This window comes from Crocuta crocuta, unplaced genomic scaffold, assembly GCF_008692635.1.
Source record: "Crocuta crocuta isolate KB4526 unplaced genomic scaffold, BGI_CrCroc_1.0 scaffold131, whole genome shotgun sequence".
Lineage (NCBI taxonomy): Eukaryota > Metazoa > Chordata > Mammalia > Carnivora > Hyaenidae > Crocuta > Crocuta crocuta.
The window spans coordinates 3,089,687-3,101,969 of NW_027528977.1; the positions used below are offsets into that span (position 1 = coordinate 3,089,687).

A 12,283-nucleotide genomic window follows, 5' to 3' on the forward strand; every position below is an offset into this window, starting at 1 on the left:
TGCTGAAACTATTCTCTCACACACACAGCTGTTCACCAAGATAGTAAATCAACAATTCTACATCTCTGAGGTGAATGACAGAAATTAGTGCTGCATTTAAAGGCCAAGTATCCTCTCCAAAATAAAGGTAATTAATATCACTTATACCCTCAGCACAAATTACTACAGCAAAGTCTGTAGTTTGTCCCACAAACCCTTCTGTAGAAAGGTTTTCCAGAAGGTGTGATGAAATAAAACCACCACCACATATTTGTGTAAAAAATGAAAGAAAATATTCTGGACTATAATCAGCTATTTTACATAAATTATTTCATTAACTTAGAGAAAAATGTGTTACAATACATTGTTTCTGTGTTTGTTTTAGCTCTTCTGCCACATTTGTCATCTTTGGCATGTGTTTTAGTAAAATCTTAACAAAATGAAATCGGTATCACATTGTGTTAGACAGTTTTATTATTTCTAGTCTCTTCACTCAGAAATTATGAGTGTGGGTGGCTCAGTCAGTTAAGCATCAGATTCTTAGTTTACGGTCAGGTCATGAATTCATGACATCAAGTCTCTGTCTGCACTGACATCATGGAGCCTTCTTGGGATTCTCTCACTCTCTTTCTGCTTCTCTCCTGCTTGTACTCTATAAATAAATAAATAAGTAAATAAATAAATAAATATTAAAAAAACAAAATATCAAATCTAAGATATCACATTTCTAATTTCATTAAGAGGAAAAATAAAATGCATGTGGAATGGTTAGAAAATCAACTATCAACACTTTGAAACACTCAATATAAGTTACAATAATTCAAAAAGTCTAAGTAAAGTCAAGAACTAAGGGGATATTTAAATATGTAAATGAGACTTGCTATTCAAAGAATGAACCCCCAGAAATGCTTTACCAGCTGCAGTGAGCGTTAGCATATAAATTCAAGTTACTCCCCTATCCAGCAAATTGCCCTTAGATAAATGAGTGCTACATGGTTGAAGACTTTTAGCTTCTTTTTCCAGTTCTGAGGCAGCACTGGCCCAAATGACTGATAGAAGGGTATAAAAAGTACTCCTCTTGTGTCAAGGTGGTACTAACTCCATGGTGCAACCTGTGCTTCAACATTGTCCTATGTAATTGAACTGCAGCTAGTTTCCAGCTAAAACAGCATTCTTACTTTGCTTCTTTTTCCTTCTTCTACTTGCCTTCCTTCATCTTCTTCTACTGAGAATTACTCCCCCAGTACAACACTTGATCAAGATTCCCCATCTCAGGCTCTACTTCTAGGGAAACTTACTTAATGTAAATCTTTGTGCAAACTTTATAGTAAGCCAGTCAAGATTCCCAGACTAATAGGACATTATTCTTTGATATCCAGAATGGTATCAGATTATAGGAACTACTGGGTTTGGAAAAGATTAGTTCCTGTAGTATTTTCTCTAAGACCTGATATCATCAGAATCCAAAAGTAAGAGGCAGGCTCCTAAAATCATTAGTTTTGATTAAATGTTAGCATTCAGTAGTTACTGAGGAGTATTATGACCTTCACTACTCATTAAAATATCATATTCCTTGAAGTAAACTGTCTCCAAAATCTTTGATTTTTAGTTCTACAACTGTTTCAATTATTTTATTAAGGTCTATTTGCAAGTGAATACTGTTACTAATGTTATGATTAATCATAAAATTTTATGAATCCAAATACCCGTAAGAGGAAACAGAAAAAACACTGGATTAAATATAGAGGGAAAAAATGCAGCCACAGCTGCAACAGGAACTGAAAGCATCATGATTGTACCCACTACATGAAAACGCAAAGTCTTTTATCTCAACAAAATTTTTACTTTGTTCTTTCTTCTTTGTTCTAATATAGCATGATGTCAACAGTCTTTCAAAACTGAGCAAATATCTATTATCAACTTGAACTTCCAGTTCTGAAGGAAACAAAATAATGAAAATTACAGCTACACAAGAACTACTTGTTCTTTATGATGGCTTTACGAAGGCTTTACGATGGGTCTCTCTAGAATTTATTTTGTATATCACAGTTCTACATCCTCCACAGAAACATGTATTACTGACCTACAGTGAAATAAGTTATTAGATATTTAAAAATATATCTATTTTATATATCAATAAAATAAAGCATCAACACTAGACAATGCTATTCTCTACATTAAATAATTCTAAATTAAATTGTTTAATATTCCTTTCTTTTACTAATTAAGACATTTGTTAAACTTGCATAATTTTAAGGTAACAAGGAGAACCTAATGGAGTTCTATTGAATTTTTTCCCATTAAGTTAACATTATAGACTCTTAATGAATGTCTTAATTAGATACTCTTATTAACAGGGTTGATGCACAAATGAAAATCAGTCTCAATGTACGCAATATACTTCATTAGCATTCACTGCAAGACACTGACCAAAAAAATCTCTTAATTAAAACTTTGTCTAATCCTCCTATGTATAACTGCCCATTCAACAATGTGTGTGTGTTCAGAAATGCACTATTAAATCCACAGAGTAATAGCGTTTGAACTTAAATTTTGTAAATTTGCACTTCTTTGATGCCTACTTTTTATTGTGTCCTCCAATTTTCCCATATTATTCCTTCATTCCATTTAGTATACATACAATAGCAAATTTTGAACCTTGCTTTTGCTGTAACTAATATTTTGCCTTCCTTTCATTGCAAGTAAGTTAACATTTTTCACTTGCTCCTTTCCCCTTCAGTCCTCAACATACCTGATCTAACTGCTGTCTAATCATTCCAATAGCTATTCTATATATGATCATCCCCGATCTTTGTAGTGACACAGGATCAGAAGACCTTTTTCTTTGTTTCCTTAGGTGATCTCAGTAGTCATTGACTTAATTCTGACAAACTTTATGAAACTTGTTCTGTCATTATTTCTTCATAGTTCATTTCTTGGGTTCCCATTTATCTCAGTGGCTATTTCTCCTCAAAATTCAATTGTATGTAATGGAATTGATATTATATACATGTACACTTTCCTGATGGCTGTGTTCTCAGTCCTCTGGTTTCATGCTATATGATCTACTCATGTGATCTCATCAACATCTAGAAACTAAATATCAAATACAAACTGGTTCAATGATTCAACAAATGTTTATCAAATGCCTAATTGGGGAAGATACACTAGGTGCTGGAACACAGTAGTAAACAAAGCAGACAGTCTTGGCCTCTCATGAGACTGATATTCTAAGGTTCAGAGAGCTATGAAAATTAGCAAATTATATCTAGTACAGGCATATCTCATGGGATTAAAATGTGTATATCCACCTGCCTACTGTAAATAGCTCCTAGGATATTTCACAGCTGCTTAAATTCTGTATGTTGAAAGCATAACTATTAATCTGTTTAGGCTATTCTGTTCCTCTTACTATAGCTCTCACCTGAGTGAGTTTCATCAAGATCCATGAATTTTTCCAAGAAACAAATTTAGGGAACATCCAATCTCCTTTATCTTTTTCACCCCTATACATCTAATCAACTCTTAATCCCCAAAAGTATTTTCCCCTCTCTCCATTTACATTGCTATTACTTTGTTTTAACTCACATCATTTCCTGAATGGATTTAAATAATTAATTTCCTTGCTTCTTTATAGAACTACCACACTGCAAGTAATTGTAGTAGTTGTGGAAGATGGAGGGTCTAATCCAGTCATTTATCTGCATAAAACATGAAATTTTACTTCACTACAGCTTTTAAAAACAAAGTAAACATGCTTTATTGAACATATATGTTCCTTCAAACGTTGGTAATCTATAGCTTGCTAGTGTCCTCAAATTACCACTCACAGACATACATCCCTTTGGGCATAGTAAACCAATTGAATTTTGCTGAATGTGCGTCATATCTCATTTCTCTTTAACTTAAAAACCAACCTTTAGCATTTATCTTGTAGCAGTTATGGTGGATCATCTGAGATGACTGAGAAGTTAGAATTATTTTAAAAAAATTTAATTCATCTATCACAATTATCATCTATAACATAAAACCAAATAATGTTAAAAGGAATGTAGTGTGTTGGGGCGCCTGGGTGGCTTAGTCGGTTAAGCGTCCGACTTTCGATTAGGTCATGATCTCGCGGTTCGTGGGTTCGAGCCCCGCGTCGGGCTCTGTGCTGACTGCCAGCTCAGAGCCTGGAGCCTGTTTCAGTCTGTGACTCCCTCTCTCTCTGGNGAAGGTAAATTAGAAAATGAGAGAAAAGGAAGAAGTGAATTTTTTAAGTTTGTTTATTTATTTTGAGAGAGAGAGAGACAGAGAATGCACAAGCAGGGGAGGGGCAGAGCAAGACAGAAAGAGAATTCTAAGCAGGCTCGCACCATCAGCACAGAGGCCAATGTGGGGCTCAAACTCATGAAATCAAGAGTTGGGTGTTTAACAGACTGAGCCACCCAGGTGCCCCCAAGAATTGACATTTTTAACTGAAAATTACAATATATGAAATTTTAAAAAATCACTGTAAAAGGCTTGATATCATAATGGAAGTACAAAAGTCAGTGGACCAGTGGAATTTTCCATATATCAGTAGAAACTATACAATTTTGTCCCGGGTTAGCTAGCATCCCCTCCAAAATTCATGTCCTTCCTAGAACCTTAGAATGTGACTTTATTTGGAAGTGGAATCACTGCAGATGCTCTTATTTGAGTTGAGTCATACAGAGTACAGTAAGTCCTTAATCCAATATGACTGGTGTCCTGAGAGGAATATGAGACAGATGCACAGGAAGAATACTATCTGATGACAGAGGTAGAAATGGGAGTAATGTAGCTGCAAATCAAGGATGCCAATGATTGATTGCCACCACCAGAGGCTATGAAGAAGCAAAGAAGGATGCTACCCAGAGTCTTGAGGAAGCATAACCCTGCTGACATCTTGACTTTTGACTTCTAGCCTCCAAAACCATAAGAAAATGTGTTTCTGTTGTTTTAAGCCAGACAGTGTGTGGTGCTGTGTTACAGAAGCCCTAAGAAACTAATACATATATGAAGAACAGAGTGAAACAAACAAAAGAATGAATACACTGACATTCTAACACTAATGGACACTGTTCTACTATTCTATGCTGCCATGGTTTCTGTTGAAAATCTACTGCCATTTGAGTCATCACATCTTTACATACACTATGACATTTTTCTTTTATTGTTTCAAGATTTTTTGCTTTGTATTTTATTTTCTACAATTTGATTATATTATGTCTGAGTAGGCTTTTATATTATTTTTTGTTTGTTTGTTTTCTGGAGTTTATCTTCTGTGGGATCTGCGGAGCTTCTTGAATCATTCACTTTATTATTTTTACCCAATTTGCAAGTTGTACAGAACTTATTATTCAGATACTTGTGATATTCCAGTCACCTTATCCTGACTTTATGGAACTTCAATGACAAGAGTATCAGACCTTTTGATATTGTCCTACAGGTCTTTGTAAATGTATTCATTTACTTGTGATTTTAGAATATTAGTTCTGAATCAACTGAACTATGTGTACTTTATCCTTGAAATGAATACTAGCAAACTAAAATAACAACAAAATATAGCTCAAAAGCCAGTAAATAAAGTCATATAGTAAAATATAATAAAAATATAAAATGTGTAAACAGGGAGCAGAGGGTAAAAAATGTAAAAAGACAAATAAATAATAAAATTATATGCCTACATACTACCATATCAACAACTATGATAAATGCAAATGGTACAAGCACATCAATTCAAAAACAAAGATTCTAAAATTGGATTTTTAAAAATTACACTCAACTATAAACTGCCTACAAGAAGCCCACTTTAATTATAATAATATAAATAGGTTAAAAGTAAATAATAGAAAAGTTATTCCATGTGAGGACTTATCAAAGGAAAGCAGGAGTGGTTATATTAGTATCAGAGTATAGTTCAGAACAAAGAATATTACCAGGGATAAATAAGACAATTTCTTAAAGGTCACAATTAATCAAGAAAATGAACAATCACAATGTATGTCCAGGTCATAGAGCTTCAAAATATGTGAGGCGAAAATTGATATAACTGTAAGAAAAATGCAGGTTCATTCAGACAAGACAATAAGACACTATTAGACAAGACAATGGCAGAAGTAGCAAGTACAAAATGAAGGTCTATCAAACCAACTGAGCTTATTTGAATGAAAGCACTATAAACACATGTTCTTAAAAATATTAACATCTAGGAATGCCATTAAAGTGGCTGGGATACAAGACTTTCCTAGGCAAATTGAGGTGACATGTATGGCCATTTCTCCCATGACTCATATCTATGACTTCTACAATCAATCTTAACAAATGCCACATAATTCACTTAGTGCTCATGCAAAAAACCATGACTCACCTTTGACATCTTTCCTTAATATCCTATATCCAATCTATTGGCAAGGTCTATTAATTCTAACATCTTTGAAGATATCGAAATACTTCTCATTACCTCCACAACCTCTCTTAATCCAAGTCACTATAATTTCTCATCTTCATTACTAAAACAGACTTCTAAGTGCCTGAGGAGCTATCACTATTGTAGTTCTTCCACATTTTGTTTTCTCTGAACAGCCAGATTGATCTGTATAAAACTTAAATTGGATTCTGTCACCCTTGTGTTCAATATTTTCCTGTAGTTTCTCCAAGACAAAATAGAATGAAATAAAAATTCCATTACATCATCTATACAAGATTGGATGATCTGGACTCTTTCTATTAGAAAGGGTTCTCATAACTACTTTATGTAAGGTGGTGTTCCTTCCCTAGTCACTGTCTCTGCTATGCAGCATTGTTTTTCTATTTTTCTTCAGAATATAGCATGTGATACTCCCAATATATATATTTATTAGTTTAAAGCCTGTCTTCTCATGAGGATATGGAATATGTCTGTATTGAGAACCTGTGTATTCACCACATCTAAAAGAATACCTAAACATGGACAGAAGTAAACAAAAATGTTTTGGATAAATTAAAGAACCATAATTATTCACTATGTTTTAGTAGTTGTGGTAAGAATTTACTATAAATAACCCATTTGAAAATCACATGAATATTTTTAAGTAAATACCCTTTTCTTGGTTTTATATGAATAAACTGTAAATACAAAATGTTTTTAGTACTTTCCCAAAGTTCAAACAGATACTTAGTGATGAAAATAGAACTCAGACTTGACCTCCGTATTATTCCAACATTTCAACAAACGTGTTACATATATCTCAGCTATTAAAAGGGTTTTATGACACACAGGTACACGTCTTTGTAAATGCATGTATTTTTCTTAAGTGTACTTAAGAAAAAAACATACTGACTAGACTAGCCAACTGGTGAATTCAAAGATATTATTGCCTAGAGCAAGGCTAACTTCATTTTAGTATAAAATGTGAGGCATCCTTTTCAGGAGTAGGATGCCCAGTTATCCACAGAAAAACTCTCACTACCAAACACTTCAAATTGTTTTATAACATCTTTTACCTGTATTGTAACAGTTTTATAATATCTGAGAAAGAGAAAATAATAATAATGAAGACAAAATTAGAAAACAGAAATATGAGAAATGGAAAGAGGACCATCAAGGAAAAAACCTGTAAAATAAAATATTAAAAATGCAAACATTAACATTTTATATATAAAATATGAAATAAGCCTTACTAAGGAACAAGAAATGACAAAACATGATTGAACAAACTTGAAGGAAAGCCATATACTTCTGGAAATAAAGAATTAATATTCACACCTTAAATGACAAGTTAAGTAAAATATTTCATGAAATACAGTTGAAGAGAAAATAGTATGAAGAAATTACCCAGGAAGAATCATTGTGGCTCAAAAAGTTTTTTGGTAAAACGAGAAAAGGTTTGGCCTCAGGATGGAGAGATTTCAGAACTCACTAGGTCCAGAAGGACTAAAGAGAAAGAAATGGGAAAAAATAATCAATGAGATTAAGAATATGACTTTCTCATAAATAATTAAACATAACTATCCTTACATTGAGAAAGATAGATCCCAAACAGATAAACAAAACACAATAACTGCTGTCACACAAACAATAAATATTAATAGAATACCTTAAAAACAGAGAATTGTTGGGGTGTCTGGGTGGCTCAGTCGGTTAAGCACCCAACTTTGGCTCAGGTCATGATCTCACAGTTTGTGGGTATAAGCCCCGTGTCAGGATCTGTACTGACAACTAGCTCAGAGCCTGGGTGGAGCCTGTTTCAGATTCTGTATCTCCTTCTCTCTCTGATTCTCACCTGCTCATGTTGTCTCTCTCTCTCTCTCTCAGAAATAAAAACATAAAAATGTTTTAAAAAATAGTTAAAAACATCTTCTAAAAAAGATGTTCAAAAATCAAGTACTGATTTCTTACAAAGGAATGAAAAATAGGATGAATAAGACTTCTCAAAATCAACAAAAAAGTTAGAAATGGGACAAATTCTTCATTACGCACAATTACATAACAACTATAGTTGACTATAGTTTCCAAATGAAGGTAAAATAAAAGTAAAATTCTTAAGAGACTATTCTATTAAAATTCTCTTATTAAGTATACTTTAAAACCATTTCAAGAAAAAGAAAATTATTCCAGAAGGCATTTCTTAGCTACAAATAGAAATGTTGAATAAAGAAAATAATTAAACATGTAGGTAAATTGAAATAATTTTTAAAATGTTATATGCAAATCAATTTGAAGGAAATTTTAAAAATAACTAATATCATAGGTTATATGTGTACATGGTATATATTATGATTACAGTACAATAATGGCTGATTAGGGAGACTCTTTGCTCTCTTTCATGTAAAAACATCAAAGAATTTCTTTATTTTTTTAAAATGTTTTTATTTATTTCTGAGACAGAGAGAGACAGCACGAACAGGGGAGGGTCAGAGAGAGAGGGAGACACAGAATCTGAAACAGGCTCCAGGCTCTGAGCTGGCAGCACAGGGCCCGACATGGGGCTCGAACCCACAAACTGTGAGATCATGACCTGAGCCGAAGTCGGATGCTTAACCAACTGAGCCACTCAGGCGCCCCTCAAAGAATTTCTTTAATCTGTTGGTTTCAATCTGCATACATGTCAATTAAGCTATGAAATAAATATCTTACATATTGTGGAATCATAATTATGATTCACTACCAAAAACTATTAACTGGCATATTGCTATTCATAATAAAATCTCAAGAAGCTTTTACTGAATTATTGAAAGCTTTAAGTAACAATATAAAATATTTCCATCTTAAGTATATTTCTTTCCTTTTGATTATAAAAGATTATATCAATAATGATTATTTCATTATATAAATATAAAACATTGTATAGGATGTTAAATAATACGTGCATTAATACACTCACACACACAGTTTCCTGGTATAAAAAATATGAGCTGTCTTCAACATTTAAACTTGAATGTTTTAAGGATATGTAGTTGGATGTGCTGGCCCACATTTACATGGTGTGACAGAGAATGAGCTATATTTGTTCATTATAACCTAATAAAGAAGGGATCCTGCCTCAAGCAAAAATATTAGGCATCTATGTATAGTTTGTTGTAAGATTTGCAACAATAACTCCATTATTACACTATAATAATGCCAAGAGGTGAGCTAGTTGTGATAATAAATTAACTTTATTTACATGGCATGTTTGTAAGTGAAGACAATCTAATTAGATCAACTTTAATTATCTCTAGAGGGAAAGAGTTGTTATTGATTGGTCTGTGAAAAGGACAGTAAGATAATTCATTAAAGTTGTTTTCTTATTTGCCAACTTTAACTATAAAATGCTTAAAGCACACCTTTTGTTAGAACTAACTTCTAAATCTATGATGGTGTCAAAAAGAAACATTCCTTCCCTTCCCGTTTTTCTCAACTTAGATAGGAATTCCTTATGACGTATTTTGTCTTACTTTAAAAAGACTTATAAATTACCATGCCCTTATTTTGCTAACAAGTCAGAATCTGGATGTGGGTATACCACATGTAAATGTCAAGTCTTAAAGTGAATTTGGTGTTCAATATGGTCATAAGCTTGGCAGCTCCCCAGTAGGCCATGGCTGCCTACTATTAATAGACAGTATGAATATCTATGCTCCAGTAGATGAGCCATATATTTTATTTTTTTAATTTAATTTAATTTTCACAAATGTTTTAAGTTGTGATAGAGTCTCTCTACATCTTCAGTGTGGATTTTATGTTATTCAAAATTAATATAAGCTATGAGATAATCTATCATAGGGTTGTCTTATTTCCTTTTGTTAATTCTAATTTAGTTTCTTTGTCAGTCACAGGACTAAGGTCCCATCTACATCTACTTTCTGGATTACTGATCATAAACTCCCTTCCCTTTACTTTTCCATTATTTTAATATAGAGAACAATAGTAAAAAATAAAGTGTAGAAGAAGAGTATGAATTTGAAGTTCAAGGGGAAAAATCAGTAAGCAAATAGGGTCATCAGAGAATCATCAATATTTATTCAAATGCTGAGCTACACATTCTGATACTTTATTTGCCCCTTCAGAATAATATTTTGAACACTGTGTGTTGTCAGTACATATAAATTTGGAAAGATAGTTTATGTATCAGCTACTAAACTGGGTAGCAAAGTGATATTCACTATCTTTTGCCTTCAGGGATTTTTTTATTCTATGACGATGCTGCCACTCCAGTATCAAAGTAATTTGGCCTAAGAAAAATACTGTGTGTGTGTGTCTTCCCAATATAATTATTGAACATACAAATTTTCCACTGAGGTCTCTGAAGCCTGACGAAAGGTATTAAAAGATTTAGACATAATGTCCACAAGGGTGATTTAATGTAATCATAATAGAATTATGTATCAAATAAAAGTGAGATTTTTTTTTAAATGTGGCTTATATTTGAGACCTAAATTAGAAAACTGAAGTTTTATATCTTTACAATAATTTTAAGAGCTGATTATTAGGTCATTGAACTTAAGAAAACTCATTTAGGAAATATTACCCTACTAACCATGCATACTGTTCTTTTATGACTTAGTAATCAATTTTATTCTTTCATTCCAATATGTTTTTTGATTATTCCTCTCAGCTTAAATGTTATAAAAGAAAATGATATGACTACGCTGACAGTAAAATAAAAATAGACTCATTATCTATATATAAGGTGCAAATATTGTCACATAACTTTATGTTAAAGGAATTGAATATGGTTATCTAATATCAGACAGAGTTGAACAAGAGGTCAGATAGTTGACATGTGCCATTTTAAGAAATCAGTTTTTAAGTGAATGTTTTCAGAAATAAAATGTTTTGTTTTCAAATAACAAGAAAGCTATATCGTCAATACACAGAAGAAAAAAGGAAACTTTCAAAATATTTGTGTCTATTAGAGATGATAGTGACAAAAATGGTCTCAGATAATTTTTCTTATTAGTTTTGTGTAACTATAGGTGATTTCTAGAGTTTCTGACATCAGATTCTGTGTATTAACCCCAATGTAACCATCTTTACCTGTCTCATATGCAAAGAACTCCACCCATCAAAGCCAATTATAAGCAGAGTCTTTTTAGTCTCTATACATGCTATACAAAATGGCATAATAGCCTGAATTACGTCCCTCAGAAACATATGTTGACATAGTAATTCCCAGTACCTCAGAATATAACTTTATTTGGAAACAGAGTCCTTGTACATGCTATCTACAGGGAGAAGGCAGCACGTGAAAAAAACATACAGGCATAATGCCAAGAGAGAATGTAGGCAGAGACTGAAATGATGTGTCTGCAAGCTAAGGAACACCAAAGACTGATCCACCCTCAGAAGCTAGAAGAGGCAAGGAAGGATTCTTTCCAACAGGTAGCAGAGGGCGTACAGCCTGCTAACACACTGATTTTCCACTTCTAACCTCTAGAGTTATGAGACAATAATTTTCTGTTGTTTGAAGCCACCCAGTATGTGGTACTTTGTCGGGGCAGTAGCTCTTTGGTGGGATTTTATATATACTGATCCCAAGTATACTCAAAGAAGCCAATTTCTCTTTGGACCTGTTATACTCAGAGAGCTAATCCACTATACACCAGAGTTGGTTTTACTAACATCAAAGATAAATTCATGCTGCAATGAAATCTATAGGAATAAGGAGAAATGTGTGAAACTTAGACAGGGAAACCAAAGGGACCCCATGAAAGAAAAAGCTGATTTTTTCCTTTGCTTCTTTTGCTGCCTCTATTCTTTCTAGGACCTGTACCCTCACCTTACATGTGGCTTAATGAATGCCTACCATGTAAAGGTCAAGGAGTTAATGGTTTC

The 12,283-nt window shown here is 33.1% G+C and overlaps 1 long non-coding RNA gene across 1 annotated transcript in view; it reads right to left on the reverse strand.

Moving 5' to 3' along the window:
- Window positions 1-493: 493 nt before the first annotated feature.
- The window catches only part of LOC144225864 (uncharacterized), a 122,910-nt gene continuing 111,120 nt past the window's right edge, over window positions 494-12,283 (reverse strand). The window contains exons 4-5 of the long non-coding RNA XR_013333443.1: window positions 7,802-7,900; window positions 494-631 (exon numbers count right to left, since the gene is read on the reverse strand). This is a non-coding gene — a long non-coding RNA (uncharacterized LOC144225864). The remainder of the gene's footprint in view (window positions 632-7,801; window positions 7,901-12,283) is intronic.